This window comes from Triticum dicoccoides, chromosome 7A (genome assembly GCF_002162155.2).
Source record: "Triticum dicoccoides isolate Atlit2015 ecotype Zavitan chromosome 7A, WEW_v2.0, whole genome shotgun sequence".
Taxonomy (NCBI): Eukaryota; Viridiplantae; Streptophyta; class Magnoliopsida; order Poales; family Poaceae; genus Triticum; species Triticum dicoccoides.
Genome location: NC_041392.1, coordinates 661,564,540 through 661,574,345, shown reverse-complemented (window position 1 = coordinate 661,574,345; position 9,806 = coordinate 661,564,540).

Here is a 9,806-nt window from a genome sequence, read left to right as displayed (position 1 = left end):
CATCAACCCACTGGATCAAAAACTGGTGCATAGTGGATGGCACGCACTGGTTTGCATGAACCCAATCATGGCCTAGTATGACATTGTAGTTACCTTGCACCTCAGCGACAAAGAATGCGGTAGCCAAAGTTTTACTTCCCATCGTGAGCTCCACATACATCACACCTTTGGCTTCAGTTTTCTCTTTGCCTTCAAATCCATTGAGCACCATGTTGGTCTTTATCAACTCTTCATCATGCAGCCCCAATTTTTTGAAGACCGAATACGGCATAAGATTCACCACAGCACCACCATCAACAAGCATCTGAGTGAGCGGTGATCCATTGATATGACCTCTGAGATACAACGGTTTCAGATGCGTTACTGGGTCTTTTGGCTTCTCGAATATTGCATTTTTAGGGCCAAAATCCAGCTGAGCCACCTCCCGTTCCTCATCTACAGCTCGAAACTCAGCAGGTAAGTAATACACCATATTGATATCCATACCTTCATGAACCGGCGTAGACTCATAGTCCAATATATCATCCTCTTCTTCAAGTGCATCCACCGATTCTGAAATTTTTCCAAGTGAAGGAGAAGTAAGAAGTGTCGCAGGCGATGTAATAGATGTCGCATCGTCCTCCTTTGGTGGCGCAGGTGCTGCTGTGATAGGTGTAGAATCGACTGTATCTTGTATTTGCTTAGGCCTCCACACTCGTTTTGTAGGCACCATGGGCCGAGTGTCATTGAACAACTTATCCCTTTGCTTCTCGGCTTCTTGTTTTGTCATCTCTTGACTCCTTAACCTCTATAGTTTCCTCTTTTGTGTTTTTGTCAGCCCTGGAGGACACCACTTTGGCTGAGTGTATTTAGGATCTCTCATCTTTACTTGGCTGGTGTTTCCTTCAAGGTCATTAGCCAAGTACTTTGGCGCGATAGCAAGTATCGGTTCATTCGGATCGTTATGCATAATCGGCTGTTGTATGGTGAATGTTTCGGTGCCCAAGATGAGTGAGTCGGCATCTTTTTTTCCTTGCCTTTGCTTGACTCGACCGTTACAGCACTTGGCGACTTAACACGCCATTCTTGCTTGCCGACCCCTTTTTGATTATCTTGCACTGGCCGATTGACACTATTGTTCAAACGGCCTCGTGTGGGATAAGAAAGTCTCTCATGAACGGGCCTCCTTTGTTTCGCCCAACCCGGATGAAAAGCATAAGGGGCCATTGGGGGCTGCCACCATCCTCCATTGAAGTCTCCCATGTGATATGGTACATAGGGGAGAGGCGGTACCCATGGTCTCGGCGCCCACGACCCATATGGCCTTGCATGATGCTGAAATTCTTCCCGATGAGGTGACCTTGAGCGCTTCAAATTTGGTGACCGGTTAGAGCTAGAACCGGCTGCATGATTGGCATACTTGAACAGCAACATATCAAAAGTTGGCTTGACTTTCTTGCGCTGCACTTTAGCTTCATTCGTCTTCCACTTGCCAACTTCTGGACTTTTGGGCTTGAAAAATTTAACACGAGTATTTTCTTGCGCTTGCGGTTGCCCCCCGAGTGTAGGATTCTTGATGGTGACTTTGATCACTTCCTTGCCATCGGGCTGCTTATCAAGCACAACATGTCTCCCCAAGACCTTGTTGCCCTCCTTGTCTTTCCTGGGCTCACCAATAATGACATTAGTTTTATTAGCAGATTCGGCTACCTCCGGCCGAATGAGTAGCTTCTTCCCCTCCAAATCCATGGTATTCATTGGAAAAGGTTGTTTATCAACTTGCATCTCAGAAAAGTTCAATCATCCGTCATTAATGGCCGATTGTATCTGTCGTCGAAAAACATTGCAATCATTAGTAGCATGAGAAAAAGAATTATGATACTTGTAATAAGCGCGCCGTTTCAGCTCTTCAAACGACGGTAATGTATGAGATATTCTAATAATCTTAGCCTGCAGCAAAGCATCAAATATTCTATCACACTTAGCAATGTTAAAAGTAAACTTCATCTCCTCATCATGATTCTTATGAATCAGTTTCAGATCATTGCAAGTAAAGGGTTTGGATTTAGATGGCCAAACAAATTCAGTAGAAAAAACATCACTCATCGTCCGAGTGATCACTATCATATTCCACCATATTCATCTTTGGACGATCGGCTTTGTATCTATGCACTTCTTTGAGGTCTTTACTTCGGCTTTCCTGAGCCAAAGCCCTTTGTAAGACTTGGTTGATATTTAAGAACTCATAGCCTTCTAGTTTTTCTCTAATGGGAGTTCTCAAACCACTCAGCACCAGGTCCGCCAAGTCCCTCTCGGTTATCACCAAACTAAAACACCGGTTTTTTGTTTCTCTGAATCTCTTGACGTAATCAGAGACCGATTCATCATGCTTCTGTTTAACTGATGTTAGATGTGACAACTTGAGTTCATTGTCGCCGCTATAAAAGTGATCATGAAACTTCTGCTCTAGCTGCGACCAAACCCTAATGGAACCATGTGGTAAAGAAGAAAACCATGAAAATGCGGTACCAGTTAATGATAGAGGAAATAACCGCACTTTCAACTCATTTAGTGAGCCTGCTTCACCTAATTGTGCCAAGTATTGACTAACATGCTCCCATGTGGTTTTTGTGCCCTCTCCATTGAACTTAACAAAATCTGGAATCTTATATCCCGGAGGGCACTGGATGGCATCAAAGTACTCGAGGTACGGCTTTTGGTAAATCCGATTCCGAGGTAACTCAACTCCAAAATTCTCTCGAAGCATCTTAGCCATCTCCTCTCTAAGATTAGCTAGACCATCATCCATAGTGGACGATGCAACTTGTGGCAGCGGCATAGGAGGAGTAGGACTACTAGCAGTAGGTATGAACTGTGGCACGCATTCCGAACTATAGTTCGGTAATGGCCGAGTGGTTGTAGCTATAGGTAGGGTTTGGTTCGGTGTTGCCACCGAACCTGGCATGCTCATAATAGGATTGATGGGTGCAGTCACAATCTGATTTGTTTGGGTAGGATAATAAGCCATCGGCACGGGAGGCGCCGATGCAATAGGTAAAGCCAGATTAGGGTTTTGCACACTAGCAGCTACACCATCATTACCACTAGACGAGTGAGATGTATTCTTCTGAGCATTAGTATTTTCTACGAAAGTTTGGTAGACTAGATTGTTACCATCAGCAATACGACTTTCAATCTCAGCCCACTACTCAGGAGAAAAGGCAGTACTTACAAAGGGTTTAACCTGCTCGGCTTGAAGAGGAGGGAACTTGATTTCTTCAATCGGAGTGATGTTGCCTTGGCGATCCTTCTTGAACTTTGCAAGGAACTCCTGCAAGTCCTTCTCCTCGCGCGCCTTCTTGTACTCCTCATAAACTTGGCGATGATCGGCCGATATCTCATCAAGACTGGGCTTAATGATGTTATCGGCGTCTACCTCAGATGGCTTGGGAATATCAGACATGGTGGATGATGACGATTGATCTTCGATCCCCAGCGGAGTCGCCAAAAAGTGTGTTGACACACGAACACGTCACATGTACCCTCGACGCCGGGGGTGATGCACCGCAGCTCACGTCGAATGAGACCCGACCGACAGCGCGATACGCAAGACAGTCGGCGGGCGCTTTTGCAGACCCGAAACCCCGCGCACCCGGGAGGGACCCCGTCAGGGATTGCGGCGGCTATGGGCTGCCCTAGGTCGATTCGCTCGCCCCTAGAGCCTCGGGATTCGCAGCTCTCAAACACGAAGAACAGCGAAAAACGAGAGAGAAAAACGGTGGAGAGATAAAACATAGATGAAAAAGTAGTATATTGATTTGTTCGATTGTGTGTTGTTCAATCGGCCGTCACCCCCAACATATATAAGAGGCGGCTGGACTTCCCGTACAAGCAAAGGATTCATCTAGGCTTTCCTTACAAGAAAATTACATCAATTCACAACCTAGAGTCCTAGTTCTGGTCCCACTTGGATTCAGCCCGAATCTGGTCCAATCTTCTGTCTTGCTCCTTGCGCGGGCCGTGGAATCTGCATATGACTTCCGATGGAGACGGTTCAAATATCAATTTTGTACGCTTTGATGAGGCCAACAATCCGTATGTTGATCACTTTTCCAAATAAGGACATCTTGAATACTCCACAGGGTCATCTTTAATTTCGAGTCGGACTCGGTCATGTAGCTGACTGGACCATCCGACTCTTGTAGCGTCTCTGCAGGTCGTATACTACGTCGGATGATGATGACTCCAAAAGCAAATTTGACCATTTTGACGTTACGAATAACTTTCATGTTGAACACTTCTTCATCTGAGTCCATCTAGATAATCATTTGAGCCCATCTTCAGCTTCTGGTTGGATTGGCCTTGACAGTTTCCACCCAACAAGCTCTTTCCCGGCAAGCTTTTCAGCCCCAGCAAGGTCTTCGCCCGGCAAGCTTTTCCCCCCGGCAAGCTTTCCTCCCCGGCAAGGTTTCACACCGGCAAGCTTCTCCGCCGGCAAGCTTTCCATGCCGGCAAGCTTCTCCGCCGGCAAGCTTTACACGCTGGCAAGCCCTCACATCGGCAAGATTTTACCCTGGCAAGGTTTCATTCAGCCGGCAAAGGCCGAATACTTTCTCACTCAGGGCCGGCCCGTGAAGTGTTGCCTCTAACTTTTGCATACGAACCCGGATTTGTGACCATGCCAAAATCTGGTGTCAACAATATCAAAGGAATTATGATTTCCAAATAGAAGGATCAGAAGCAGACGCTCTGATCAAGGGTGGATAAGTTCAATAGACCTAAGGATACAATTGACGGCAAACAGATTGGTCGAGAACAAGCTCATGTTCAAAAATGACGTCTGAGCCAGAAAGATAATTTGAAAGGATCAACTGATGATTGCGTGCATTCGCACTCATGTTGAATCAATAGGATCAAAATGACGGTGTCTAAGGATACTGACGAATATTGCGAGACATATGGAAAGCATCCATAATGCAAGCAGACAAGTATTGCAGAGCAATAAGCTACTAAGGATTTTTGGAGGATCGAATAGTATTTCGAAGACCATTATGAAACACATGAACAACTGGGAGATGAGCGGATACTCAATAAGTGCGAGAATTATCCATAGGGGTATTCATGTGACAAAGAACAAGAAGGCAGTAAGCTTAAAGGATTATCGAAACAACGACGAGTATTTCGGGGTATCTTGTAATAACAAGACCTACTGGGGATGAATGTAAGAATAACAACTGCAAGTAGTTATCCATAAGGGTTGACGGTGGAAGGGGAATTGCAAAAGCGATGAACACAAGTTCTCGGGTTAACAGCGGAGAGTATCTTCAGGGTCTTCACGTGCAGCAGACGATCATCAGTAATAAGGGGCTCTCCGGGTGAAAGTGATAACGAGATCCTAATGTTAGATTTAGCAAAATTCATTTAACCCGAATAGAAGAGAGATCAGAGTCCCAGAGTATAGACAAGGAGTAAAAGATCCTAATACCACCCAATGGCGACGTGGGCCCGTAAGCCACACAGCCATGTTAGTAAAAGTTTTTCAATGACTAGACTCGACTTCGGCCAAGGAGCGTGGAAGGGGGATTCCTACAGGCAGTCGGCTCTGATACCAACTTGTGACGCCCCCGATTTGACCGTACACTAATCATACACGCAAACATGTACGATTAAGATCAGGGCTCACAGGAAGATATCACAACACAACTCTACAAATAAAATAAGTCATATAAGCATCATATTACAAGCCAGGGGCCTCGAGGGCTCGAATACAAGAGCTCGATCATAGACGAGTCAGCGGAAGCACAATATCTGAGTACAGACATAAGTTAAACAAGTTTGCCTTAAGAACGCTAGCACAAACTGGGATACAAATCGAAAGAGGCGCAGACCTCCTGCCTGGGATCCTCCTAAACTACTCCTGGTCGTCGTCAGCGGGCTGCACGTAGTAGTAGGCACCTCCAGAGTAGTAGTAGTCGTCATCGATAGTGGCGTCTGGCTCATGAACTCCAACGTCTGGTTGCAACAATCGGGTATAGAAAGGGGGAAAAGGGGGAGCAAGGCAACCGTGAGTACTCATCCAAAGTACTCGCAAGCAAGGAGCTACACTACAAATGTATGCATTGGTATCAAATGGAATAAGGGTATCATATGTGGACTGAACTGCAGAATGCCGGAATAAGAGGGGGATAGCTAGTCCTATCGAAGACTACACTTCTGGCCACCTCCATCTTGCAGCATGTAGAAAAGAGTAGATGGTAAGTTCACCAAGTAACATCGCATAGCATAAACCTAACCGATGATCCTCCCCTCGTCGCCCTGTGAGAGAGCGATCACCGGTTGTATCTGCCACTTGGAAGGGTGTATTTTATTAAGTATCCGGTTCTAGTTGTCATAAGGTCAAGGTACAACTCCAAGTCATCCTATTACCGAAGATCACGGCTATTCGAATAGTTTAACTTCCCTGCAGTGGTGCACCACATTTCCCAACACGCTCGATCCCCTTTGTCCAGACACACTTTTCTGGGTCATGCCCGGCCTCGGAAGATCAACACGTCGCCCTACCTAGGCACAACAGAGAGGTCAGCACGCCGGTCTAAATCCTATGGCGCAGGGGTCTGGGCCCATCACCCATCGCACACCTGCACGTTGTGTACGCAGCCGGTGAGCAGATCTAGCCTCCCTTATACAAGAGCAGGCGTTCAAGTCCAACCCGGCGCGTGCCGCTCAGTCGCTGATGTCACGAAGGCTTCGGCTGATACCACGACGTCGAGTGCTCATAACTGTCCCCGCGTGGTTGGTTAGTGCGTATAGGCTAGTAGCCAGACTCAGATCAAATACCAAGATCTCGTTAAATGTGTTATCTTGAAGTAACCGCGAACGCCAACCAGGGCCAGGCCCATCTCTCTCCTAGGTGGTCTCAACCTACCCTGTCGCTCTGCCACAAAGATCCACTCAGAGGGCCATCGGGACAAACGTCCTTTCGGACCCAATCCGTGAATCACTCGCGGGTACTCCTACGAGCCGACCCGTCTTTAGTCACCACAAGTATCATGTATTATGTATATAAGTATATACCCGTGACCACCTCCCGAGTGATCACGGCCCGATAGTATAGCATGGCAGACGGACAAGAATGTAGGGCCAGTGATGGCAAACTAGCATCCTGTACTAAGCATTAGGATTGCAGGTAAAGGTAACAACAATAGTAGCAAGGACAGGCTATGCATCAGGATAGGATTAACGGAAAGCAGTAACATGCTACACTACTCTAATGCAAGTAGTATAAAGAAGAGTAGGCAATCTCTGGTGATCAAGGGGGGGCTTGCCTGGTTGCTCTGGCAAGAGAGAGGGGTCGTCAACACCGTAGTCGTACTGGGTAGTAGCGGCGTCGGTCTCGGTGTCTAGCGAGAGAAGAGGGGGGAAGAAATAATAAATATTAAGCAAACAGATGCATAGCGATGCATGACATGACAAGCAGCGGTGCTAGGGGTGCCCTAACGCGGTAAGAGGTGGTACCGGTTGAGGGGGGAAACATCCGGAAAAATATCCCCGGTGTTTCGTGTTTTCGAATAGATGAATCGGAGGGGGAAAGTTGTGTGTTTGCTATGCTAGGTATGCGTGGCGGACAAACGGGCTGCGTATCCCAATTCGTCTCGTCGTTCTGAGAAACTTTCATGTACAAAGTTTTCCCATCCGAGCTACGGTTTATTTTATATTAATTTTAAAAGATTTAAATCATCTTTAGCATTTAATTAATTATTTTAATAGAACATTATCCAGAACAATGAAAGGTGATGTCAGCATGACATCACCATGACGTCAGCAGGTCAAACCCAGCTGACCAGAGTCAAACCTGGCATGTGGGTCCCGTAGGACCCACCTATCATAGACTGAGGCTAACTAAACATGTTTGATTAGTTTAGTTAATTGATTAGGTTAATTAAACAAGATTAATTAAGTTAATTAATCCTTTAGTTAATTATTACTATTATTTATTTTATTATTACTATTTTATTATTTTTATTTTTTTGTAAACATTCTGGGGTGCATGGGCCCCCACTGTCATTGGCCCGAAGGGCCATAGCGGGCGCCGGGTACTGGGTGCAGGGCGCTGCGAGCGTAGCCCGACAGAGCGATGCGGGGCGCCGGCCAGGCGGCCGGAGCAGTGGCTGGCGAGCAACTATGGAGGGGTGAGCCGTTAGACAAGGCCGAGGGCCAAAGGGCGAACCAGACGGCCGGGACGAGGCATGGGCGCTAGGACGCGGCCTCGGGCGAGGCTAGCAGGCGCACGGGCGGCCGGTGCAGGCCGCGAAGCGCGCGCGGCCAACGGCCAGCGGCGACGCCAGGAGAGGGGGAGGCCAAGGCCGAGGTGGCCGGAGCAGGGCCCTGACCGCGGCTACGGCGAGTGCACGAGCAGGGGGCGCGGAAGGGGTCAGGAGCGCGTGCATGAGTGGCAGTGGCAAGGTCGGGGCGCGGTATTGGAAGGTAGCAGAGCGAGGGCGGGCGCACGCGCACTTGGCACAGCCAGGAGCAGGGGGGCGGCCACGGCGCGGGCACAGCGCGTGCGGGCGCGACGCCGCGGGCGTCGGGACGTTGTTGGTGAGCGCGTGCGGGGCGAGGCGGAGGAGAAGAACGGGGGCTCACAGGGGGTTCGTAGGGTTCGGGGCAGTGGGTGCGGGGTGGAGGACGGAGACGACAGCGAGCGGCGACGGCGCGACGTCGGGGCTTAGGGCGCCGCGGGGTCGAGCCCCAATCCAGTATGGGTCGAGGGGGCAGGCGTCGTGCGAGAGGAGATGGGAGGTGGCTCCGGCGTGGTGGCTCCGGCGACGGGAGGCCGGCGGTGGGCGGCGGGGCCGTGCCCGATCTGGATCGCCAAGGGAGGAGCGAGGCGTGCGACGCGGCGGCGCCGACAACGTCGTCAGGTGCGCGAGGACAAGGGCGGGGCCGGCGAGGCGACTCCAGGCGACGGCCACGGGGCCAGCCCCGATCCGATCTGGATCGGGGGGAGAGGGAGAGACGTGGGGAGTGGGGGGAGTGTGTGGTTAGGGGTTAGGGTTTGCTCTCCGGGAGTGGGGGGTTAAGCAGTGGGGTGAGGGGCCCGGCCTGGTGGCATAGCTGGGCCAAGGCCTGGCAAAAAAAGGGAGGGTTCTCCTTTGTTTTAGTCTAATTACTGTTTTCCTACTTTCTCTTTTCTTTTACTTATTCCTTTTCTGTTTATGTCAAATTTTAATTTATTTCAATTTTATAGAATGTGAGAACAACACCTAAATGTAGTATGTTAAATATACCACTGCCACATTAATTTGGGCAGCTAAATAAAATATTTTAATATTTTACAAAATACAAAAGGCATTTAATTAATTTATTTTGTTGCTGTTTTATTCATTTTTGAGTATTTACACAGTTTACACAAGTGTGGTTTCTCCACCATTATTACTTAGGATTTATTTGTCCCATTTTGAACATTTTAGTTTTAATGTTTAAAAACTTTTATTGGTTGCCCTGATTTTAAATTTTGAATTCGAGACGGTTTCGAACTAACGCGAGATTAACAATAGTAACAGTGGTGACAAGGCATCATTACTAGAGGGTTACTGTAGCTTGATTATCCGGGTGTCACAGTGTGCCTTCGTAAACTTTTCAACTTCTTCTTGCAATCGTCTTGATTTGCATTTCATCATGGCAAGTAAAATAATTGTTGTCCTTGTTTTGCAATTGATCTTAAGCTGGTCATGGTGGGAAGTAATACTGACTAATAACATGCATCTATTACTAGGCTATGTTACCGCTTTTATAGTGGGTAGTAACACTAATAGAGCTTATTTGAG